Here is an 11,148-nt window from a genome sequence, read left to right as displayed (position 1 = left end):
TAAGATTCTGATGGTGATGAGTAATATTCTGATGGTGATGATGAGTAAGATGCTGATGGTAATGAGTAAGATTCTGATGGTGATGATGTGTAAGATTCTGATGGTAATGAGTAAGATTCTGATGGTGATGAGTAAGATTCTGATGAGTAAGATTCTGATGGCGATGAGTAAGATTCTGATGAGTAAGATTCTGATTGTGATTAGTAAGATTCTGGCGAGTAAGATTCTGATGGCGATGAGTAAGATTCTGATGAGTAAGATGCTGATTGTGATTAGTAAGATTCTGGCGAGTAAGATTCTGATGGTGATGATGAGTAAGATTCTGATGGTGATGAGTAAGATTCTGATGGTGATGAGTAAGATTCTGATGGTGATGATGAGTAAGATTCTGATGGTGATGAGTAAGATTCTGAAGGTGATGAGTAAGATCCTGATGGTGATGATGAGTAAGATTCGGATGGTAATGAGTAAGATTCTGATGGTGATGAGTAAGATTCTGATGAGTAAGATTCTGATGGCGATGAGTAAGATTCTGATGGTGATAATGACTAAGATGTTGAAGGTGATGATGAGTAAGATTCTGATGGTGATGATGAGTAAGATTCAATGGTGATGATGAGTAAGATTCTGATGGTGATGAGTAAGATTCTGATGGTGATAAGTAAGATTCTGATGGTGGTGTGTAAGATTCTTATGGTGATGATGAGTAAGATTCTGATGGTGATGAGTAAGATTCTGATGGTGATGAGTAAGATTCTAATGGTGATGACGAGTGAGATTCTGATGGTGATGATGAGTAAGATTCTGATGGTAATGAGTAAGATTCTGATGGTGATGATGAGTAAGATTCTAATGGTGATGAGTAAGATTCTGATGGTGATGAGTAAGATTCTGATGGTAATGAGTAAGATTCTGATGGTGATGAGTAAGATTTTGATGGTGATGATTAGATTCTGATGGTGATGTGTAACATTCTGATGGTGATGAGTAACATTCTGATGGTGATGAGTAAGATTCTGATGGTGATGATGAGTAAGATTCTGATGGTGCTGAGTAAGATTCTGATGGTGATGAGTAAGATTCTGATGGTGATGAGTAAGATTCTGATGGTGATGATGAGTAAGATTCTGATGGTGCTGAGTAAGATTCTGATGGTGATGAGTAAGATTCTGATGGTGATGAGTAAGATTCTGATGGTGATGATGAGTAAGATTCTGATGGTAATGAGTAAGATTCTGATGGTGATGAGTAAGATTCTGATGGTGATGACGAGTAATTCTATGGTAATGAGTAAGATTCTGATGGTGATGAGTAAAATTCTGATGGTAATGAGTAAGATTCCGATGGTGATGAGTAAGATTCTGATGGTGATGATGAGTAAGATTCTGATGGTGATGAGTAAGATTCTGATGGTGATGATGAGTAAGATTCCAATGGTGATGATGAGTAAGATTCTGATGGTGATGAGTAAGTTTCTGATGGTGATGAGTAAGATTCTGATGGTGATGTGTAAGATTCTTATGGTGATGATGAGTAAGATTCTGATGGTGATGAGTAAGATTCTGATGGTGATGATGTGTAAGATTCTGATGGTAATGAGTAAGATTCTGATGGTGATGAGTAAGATTCTGATGAGTAAGATTCTGATGGCGATGAGTAAAATTCTGATGAGTAAGATTCTGATGGTGATAATGAGTAAGATGCTGATGGTGATGATGAGTAAGATTCTGATGGTGCTGAGTAAGATTCTGATGGTGATGAGTAAGGTTCTGATGGTGATGAGTAAGATTCTGATGGTGATGATGAGTAAGATTCTGATGGTAATGAGTAACATTCTGATGGTGATGAGTAAGATTCTGATGGTGATGACGAGTAAGATTCTGATGGTAATGAGTAAGATTCTGATGGTGATGAGTAAAATTCTGATGGTAATGAGTAAGATTCCGATGGTGATGAGTAAGATTCTGATGGTGATGATGAGTAAGATTCTGATGGTGATGAGTAAGATTCTGATGGTGATGATGAGTAAGATTCCAATGGTGATGATGAGTAAGATTCTGATGGTGATGAGTAAGATTCTGATGGTGATGAGTAAGATTCTGATGTTGATGTGTAAGATTCTTATGGTGATGATGAGTAAGATTCTGATGGTGATGAGTAAGATTCTGATGGTGATGATGTGTAAGATTCTGATGGTAATGAGTAAGATTCTGATATTGAAGAGTAAGATTCTGATGAGTAAGATTCTGATGGCGATGAGTAAGATTCTGATGAGTAAGATTCTGATGGTGATGAGTAAGATTCTGATGGTGATGAGTAAGATCCTGATGGTGATGATGAGTAAGATTCGGATGGTAATGAGTAAGATTCTGATGGTGATTAGTAAGATTCTGATGGTGATGATGAGTAAGATTCTAATTGTGATGAGTAAGATTCTGATGGTGATGAGTAAGATTCTGATGGTAATGAGTAAGATTCTGATGGTGATGAGTAAGATTTTGATGGTGATGAGTAAGATTCTGATGGTGATGATGAGTAAGATTCGGATGGTAATGAGTAAGATTCTGATGGTGATTAGTAAGATTCTGGCGAGTAAGATTCTGATGGTGATGATGAGTAAGATTCTGATGGTGATGAGTAAGATTCTGATGGTGATGATGAGTAAGATTCTGATGGTGATGAGTAAGATTCTGAAGGTGATGAGTAAGATCCTGATGGTGATGATGTAAGATTCTGATGGTGCTGAGTAAGATTCTGATGGTGATGAGTAAGATTCTGATGGTGATGAGTAAGATTCTGATGGTGATGATGAGTAAGATTCTGATGGTAATGAGTAACATTCTGATGGTGATGAGTAAGATTCTGATGGTGATGACGAGTAAGATTCTGATGGTAATGAGTAAGATTCTGATGGTGATGAGTAAAATTCTGATGGTAATGAGTAAGATTCCGATGGTGATGAGTAAGATTCTGATGGTGATGATGAGTAAGATTCTGATGGTGATGAGTAAGATTCTGATGGTGATGATGAGTAAGATTCCAATGGTGATGATGAGTAAGATTCTGATGGTGACGAGTAAGATTCTGATGGTGATGAGTAAGATTCTGATGGTGATGTGTAAGATTCTTATGGTGATGATGAGTAAGATTCTGATGGTGATGAGTAAGATTCTGATGGTGATGAGTAAGATTCTAATGGTGATGACGAGTAAGATTCTGATGGTGATGATGAGTAAGATTCTAATGGTGATGAGTAAGATTCTGATGGTGATGAGTAAGATTCTGATGGTAATGAGTAAGATTCTGATGGTGATGAGTAAGATTCTGATGGTGATGAGTAAGATTCTGATGGTGATGAGTAAGATTCTGATGGTGATGAGTAAGATTCTGATGGTGATGAGTAAGATTCTGATGGTGATGAGTAATATTCTGATGGTGATGCTGTAAGATTCTGATGGTGATGATGAGTAAGATTCTGATGGTGATGATGAGTAAGATTCTATTGGTGATGAGTAAGATTCTGATGGTGATGATGAGTAAGATTCTGATGGTGCTGAGTAAGATTCTGATGGTGATGAGTAAGATTCTGATGGTGATGAGTAAGATTCTGATGGTGATGATGAGTAAGATTCTGATGGTAATGAGTAACATTCTGATGGTGATGAGTAAGATTCTGATGGTGATGACGAGTAAGATTCTGATGGTAATGAGTAAGATTCTGATGGTGATGAGTAAAATTCTGATGGTAATGAGTAAGATTCCGATGGTGATGAGTAAGATTCTGATGGTGATGATGAGTAAGATTCTGATGGTGATGAGTAAGATTCTGATGGTGATGAGTAAGATTCTGATGGTGATGAGTAAGATTCTGATGGTGATGAGTAAGATTCTGACGGTGATGAATAAGATTCTGATGGTGATGTGTAATATTCTGATGGTGATGATGAGTAAGATTCTGATGGTAATGAGTAAGATTCTGATGGTGATGATGTGTAAGATTCTGATGGTAATGAGTAAGATTCCGATGGTGATGAGTAAGATTCTGATGAGTAAGATTCTGATGGCGATGATGAGTAAGATTCTGATGGTGATAATGAGTAAGCTTCTGATGGTGATGTAAGATTCTGGCGAGTAAGATTCTGATGGTGATGATGAGTAAGATTCTGATGGTGATGAGTAAGATTCTGATGGTGATGAGTAAGATTCTGATGGTGATGACGAGTAAGATTCTGATGGTGAATGAGTAAGATTCTGATGGTGATGATGAGTAAGATTCTGATGGAGATGATGAGTAAGATTCTGATGGTGATGAGTAAGATTCTGATGGTGATGAGTAAGATTCTGATGGTGATGAGTAATATTCTGATGGTGATGATGAGTAAGATTCTGATGGTGATGAGTAAGATTCTGATGGTGATGATGTGTAAGATTCTGATGGTAATGAGTAAGATTCTGATGGTGATGAGTAAGATTCTGATGAGTAAGATTCTGATGGCGATGAGTAAGATTCTGATGAGTAAGATTCTGATGGTGATGATGAGTAAGATGCTGATTGTGATTAGTAAGATTCTGGCGAGTAAGATTCTGATGGTGATGATGAGTAAGATTCTGATGGTGATGAGTAAGATTCTGATGGTGATGAGTAAGATTCTGATGGTGATGATGAGTAAGATTCTTATGGTGATGAGTAAGATTCTGATGGTGATGAGTAAGATTCTGATGGTGATGATGAGTAAGATTCTGATGGAGTGATGAGTAAGATTCTGATGGTGATGAGTAAGATTCTGATGGTGATGAGTAAGATTCTGATGGTGATGAGTAAGATTCTGATGGTGATGAGTAAGATTCTGATGGCGATGAGTAAGATTCTGATGAGTAAGATTCTGATGGTGATGATGAGTAAGATTCTGATGGTGATGAGTAAGATTCTGATGGTGATGATGAGTAAGATTCCAATGGTGATGATGAGTAAGATTCTGATGGTGATGAGTAAGTTTCTGATGGTGATGAGTAAGATTCTGATGGTGATGTGTAAGATTCTTATGGTGATGATGAGTAAGATTCTGATGGTGATGAGTAAGATTCTGATGGTGATGATGTGTAAGATTCTGATGGTAATGAGTAAGATTCTGATGGTGATGAGTAAGATTCTGATGAGTAAGATTCTGATGGCGATGAGTAAAATTCTGATGAGTAAGATTCTGATGGTGATAATGAGTAAGATGCTGATGGTGATGATGAGTAAGATTCTGATGGTGCTGAGTAAGATTCTGATGGTGATGAGTAAGATTCTGATGATGATGAGTAAGATTCTGATGGTGATGATGAGTAAGATTCTGATGGTAATGAGTAACATTCTGATGGTGATGAGTAAGATTCTGATGGTGATGACGAGTAAGATTCTGATGGTAATGAGTAAGATTCTGATGGTGATGAGTAAAATTCTGATGGTAATGAGTAAGATTCCGATGGTGATGAGTAAGATTCTGATGGTGATGATGAGTAAGATTCTGATGGTGATGAGTAAGATTCTGATGGTGATGATGAGTAAGATTCCAATGGTGATGATGAGTAAGATTCTGATGGTGATGAGTAAGATTCTGATGGTGATGAGTAAGATTCTGATGTTGATGTGTAAGATTCTTATGGTGATGATGAGTAAGATTCTGATGGTGATGAGTAAGATTCTGATGGTGATGATGTGTAAGATTCTGATGGTAATGAGTAAGATTCTGATATTGAAGAGTAAGATTCTGATGATTAAGATTCTGATGGCGATGAGTAAGATTCTGATGAGTAAGATTCTGATGGTGATGAGTAAGATTCTGATGGTGATGTGTAAGATTCTAATGGTGATGACGAGTGAGATTCTGATGGTGATGATGAGTAAGATTCTGATGGTAATGAGTAAGATTCTGATGGTGATGATGAGTAAGATTCTAATTGTGATGAGTAAGATTCTGATGGTGATGAGTAAGATTCTGATGGTAATGAGTAAGATTCTGATGGTGATGAGTAAGATTTTGATGGTGATGATGAGATTCTGATGGTGATGTGTAACATTCTGATGGTGATGAGTAACATTCTGATGGTGATGAGTAAGATTCTGATGGTGATGATGAGTAAGATTCTATTGGTGATGAGTAAGATTCTGATTGTGATGATGAGTAAGATTCTGATGGTGCTGAGTAAGATTCTGATGGTGATGAGTAAGATTCTGATGGTGATGAGTAAGATTCTGATGGTGCTGAGTAAGATTCTGATGGTGATGAGTACGATTCTGATGGTGATGAGTACGATTCTGATGGTGATGATGAGTAAGATTCTGATGGTGATGAGTAACATTCTGATGGTGATGAGTAAGATTCTGATGGTGATGACGAGTAAGATTCTGATGGTAATGTGTAAGATTCTGATGGTGATGAGTAAAATTCTGATGGTAATGAGTAAGAATCCGATGGTGATGAGTAAGATTCTGATGGTGATGATGAGTAAGATTCTGATGGTGATGAGTAAGATTCTGATGGTGATGATGAGTAAGATTCCAATGGTGATGATGAGTAAGATTCTGATGGTGACGAGTAAGATTCTGATGGTGATGAGTAAGATTCTGATGGTGATGTGTAAGATTCTTATGGTGATGATGAGTAAGATTCTGATGGTGATGAGTAAGATTCTGATGGTGATGAGTAAGATTCTAATGTTGATGACGAGTGAGATTCTGATGGTTATGATGAGTAAGATTCTGATGGTAATAAGTAAGATTCTGATGTTGATAAGTAAGATTATGATGGTAATGAGTAAGATTCTGATGGTGATGAGTAAGATTTTGATGGTGATGATGAGATTCTGATGGTGATGTGTAACATTCTGATGTTTATGAGTAAGATTCTGATGTTGATGAGTAAGATTCTGATGGTGATGAGTAATATTCTGATGGTGATCTGTAACATTCTGATGGTGATGATGAGTAAGATTCTGATGGTGATGATGAGTAAGATTCTATTGGTGATGAGTAAGATTCTGATGGTGATGATGAGTAAGATTCTGATGGTGCTGAGTAAGATTCTGATGGTGATGAGTAAGATTCTGATGGTGATGAGTAAGATTCTGATGGTGATGATGAGTAAGTTTCTGATGGTAATGAGTAACATTCTGATGGTGATGAGTAAGATTCTGATGGTGATGACGAGTAAGATTCTGATGGTAATGAGTAAGATTCTGATGGTGATGAGTAAAATTCTGATGGTAATGAGTAAGATTCCGATGGTGATGAGTAAGATTCTGATGGTGATGATGAGTAAGATTCTGATGGTGATGAGTAAGATTCTGATGGTAATGAGTAAAATTCTGATGGTGATGAGTAAGATTCTGATGGTGATGAGTAAGATTCTGACGGTGATGAATAAGATTCTGATGGTGATGTGTAATATTCTGATGGTGATGATGAGTAAGATTCTGATGGTAATGAGTAAGATTCTGATGGTGATGATGTGTAAGATTCTGATGGTAATGAGTAAGATTCTGATCGTGATGAGTAAGATTCTGATGAATAAGATTCTGATGGCGATGAGTAAGATTCTGATGAGTAAGATTCTGATGGTGATAATGAGTAAGCTGCTGATGGTGATTAGTAAGATTCTGGCGAGTAAGATTCTGATGGTGATGATGAGTAAGATTCTGATTGTGATGAGTAAGATTCTGATGGTGATGAGTAAGATTCTAATGGTGATGACGAGTGAGATTCTGATGGTGAGGATGAGTAAGATTCTGATGGTGATGATGAGTAAGATTCTGATGGAGATGATGAGTAAGATTCTGATGGTGATGAGTAAGATTCTGACGGTGATGAATAAGATTCTGATGGTGATGAGTAATATTCTGATGGTGATGATGAGTAAGATGCTGATGGTAATGAGTAAGATTCTGATGGTGATGATGTGTAAGATTCTGATGGTAATGAGTAAGATTCTGATGGTGATGAGTAAGATTCTGATGAGTAAGATTCTGATGGCGATGAGTAAGATTCTGATGAGTAAGATTCTGATGGTGATGATGAGTAAGATGCTGATTGTGATTAGTAAGATTCTGGCGAGTAAGATTCTGATGGTGATGATGAGTAAGATTCTGATGGTGATGAGTAAGATTCTGATGGTGATGAGTAAGATTCTGATGGTGATGATGAGTAAGATTCTTATGGTGATGAGTAAGATTCTGAAGGTGATGAGTAAGATCCTGATGGTGATGATGAGTAAGATTCGGATGGAGATGATGAGTAAGATTCTGATTGTGATGAGTAAGATTCTGATGGTGATGAGTAAGATTCTGATGGTGATGAGTAAGATTCTGATGGTGATGAGTAAGATTCTGATGGCGATGAGTAAGATTCTGATGAGTAAGATTCTGATGGTGATGATGAGTAAGATTCTGATGGTGATTAGTAAGATTCTGATGAGTAAGATTCTGATGGTGATGAGTAAGATTTTGATGGTGATGTCATGAATCTATCCAACAGCTGTACGGTGTTGTTACTTTATTTCGACTCAACTATCAAGACTTTGGCCTTTTTCCCTTCATTTTTATGAAAACCTACTAAATTGCTATCTGGCAAGGGAAGAATACTGTTTTGACTTACCCAATTGACCATCCAGATATGGGTGTTGCCTGAACACTGCTTTACAATACCTTTCCATCTCATCCATCCCCTTTTAGATCCCTGATTAGTGATTTGTCAGATACACTACAATAGAGGCTGCTCTGGTCTATGTTACAGGCCTGGTCCAATCCTGTATCTCTCTGGTTGCAGACGCGGCTAGTCGCCAGGCTCCGGTCATCACCTCCTTAAAGCATGTGGTCGACGGAACGCTCCGAACACCCGGCTTGGGATCCTCCCACCACCAGCACACACAATCACAGTCTCCCGCCAGCTTATTGCAAGCCATTCATCACCCCCCCCGTCTGTTCTGCTCTCCCTCTGTCCTCTTCTCCCCTAGGCTTTTAAAGGCCCTTATTTAACCATTCATCTGTTCAAGGCTCTCCACGTTTCTTATTTTTGTCTCCTCCACATGTTTGCACGCATGCTTATAACAAGCTCCTTCTGGTTGACCTTCACCTTTACCATCCTACCTCAGGTTCATGTAACTTTTCACTGTTACATAAACCATGTTGTTCTGCTGCCATGTTGTGTTGCTACCATGTTGTTGTCATGTGGTGTTGCTACCATGCCGTGTTGTCATGTGTTACTGCCATGCTATGTGGTTGTCTTGGTCTCTCTCTGTAGTGTTTTGGTGTCTCTTTTGTCGTGATGTGTGTTTTGTCCTATATTTTTATTTTTAATCCCAGTCCCCGTCCCCGCAGGAGGCCTTTTGCTAGGCCGTCTTTGTAAATAAGAATTTGTTCTTAACTGACTTGCCTAGTTAAATAAAATAATAATAATAATGAACTGTGTTACTTGCACACAGACAAATACTGTACATGTGATGGTGCATCAGTACACAATATTCTCAAAATATACTACATCCACCTGGACTCAAAACAATAAATGTTTTAATCTCGAAACGTACTGCATCTTGGAAGTGAATCAAATGCTTTTTGGATTGGATTCATACACGGGCATCTCCACCACATACTGTACAGCACTGTAGGCCTATGTGAAGCGAATTAGCATCCACTGTGATGATCACAGAGGTGAGTTCAGTCAGGCTGCGGGAGCCAGGAGCATAACTGATCAAAAGTCAAACGAGGAAATCCAAACAATTCATATTACCTGATGGTGCAGTGTTGCGCTTCTAGTTACACACTGCTGGCGGTACCATGGCAACCAGGAATGGATTGGGTGGTGTCGACTGCAACTGCGTCTGGTGCACTACCTATTATGGGTTATTGCTTTGGACACACCACTCTGGCAGCTCTCTAAAGTGTGCATTAGAAATGGTTGCCGAGATATGCTGGCTGCTGTGTAGACTCACCCCCGTATGGTTCCAGTTCACTTTGAAGAGATGGGCAGGGTGGAACGAAGGTCTGAATCTAGTATCTGTGTCTGGAAGGGAAAGTTAAAGACCTGTAAAAGTATATTACCAACCAACAACCAGCCCAGTGTGAGGAGTCTAAAATCTCACTATACAGGAACTCAAATCTATGTATAAGTAGATATAAACGCAACATGTAAAGTATTGGTCCCATGTTTCATGAGCTGAAATTAAAGATCCCAGAAATGTTCCATATGCACAAAAAGCTTATATCTCAAAAATGTTTGTTTACATCCCTGTTAGTGAGCATTTGTCCTTTGCAAAGATAATCCATCCACCTGACAGGTTTGGCATAAGAAGCTGATTAAACAGCATGATCATTACACAGGTGCAGCTTGTGCTGGGGACAATAAAAGGCCACTCTAAAATATGCAGTTTTGTCACACAACACAATGCCACAGATGTCTCAAGTTTTGGCATGCTGACTGCAGGAATATCCACCAGAGCTGTTGCCAGAGAATTGAATGTTGATATCTCTACCATAAGCCACCTCCACCATCATTTTAGAGAATTTGGGTGGTTTGCGTTGTGTGGGTGAGTGGTTTGCTAATGTCAACGTTGTGAACAGAGTGCCCTGTGATAGTGGTGGGGTTATGGTATGGGCAGGTATAAGCTACGGATAACAAACAAAATGTAATTTTATCGATGGCAATTTGAATGCACAGAGATAGCGTGACGAGATCCTGAGGCTCATTGTCGTGCCATTCATCCGCTGTTATCACCTCATGTTTCAGCATGATAATGCACAGTCCCATGTCGCAAGGATCTGTACACAATTCCTGGAAGCTGAAAATATCCCAGTTCTTCCATGGCCTGCATACTCAGACATGTCACCCATTGAGCATGTTTGGGATGCTCTGGATCGATGAGTAAGACAGCGTGTTCCAGTATCCAGCAACTTCGCACAGCCATTGAAGAGGAGTGGGAAAACATTCCACAGGCCACAATCAACAGCCTGACTAATGCGAAGTAGATGTGTCGTGATGCATTAGGCAAATGGTGGTCACACCAAATACTGACTGGTTTTCTGATACACGCCCTGACCAACTTTTTTTAAGGTATCTGTGACCAGATGCATATCTGTATTCCCAGTTGTGAAATCCATAGATTCGGACCTAAT

This window comes from Salmo salar, chromosome ssa10 (assembly GCF_905237065.1).
Source record: "Salmo salar chromosome ssa10, Ssal_v3.1, whole genome shotgun sequence".
Taxonomy (NCBI): domain Eukaryota; kingdom Metazoa; phylum Chordata; class Actinopteri; order Salmoniformes; family Salmonidae; genus Salmo; species Salmo salar.
Note: the sequence above shows the minus strand (reverse complement) of the source record.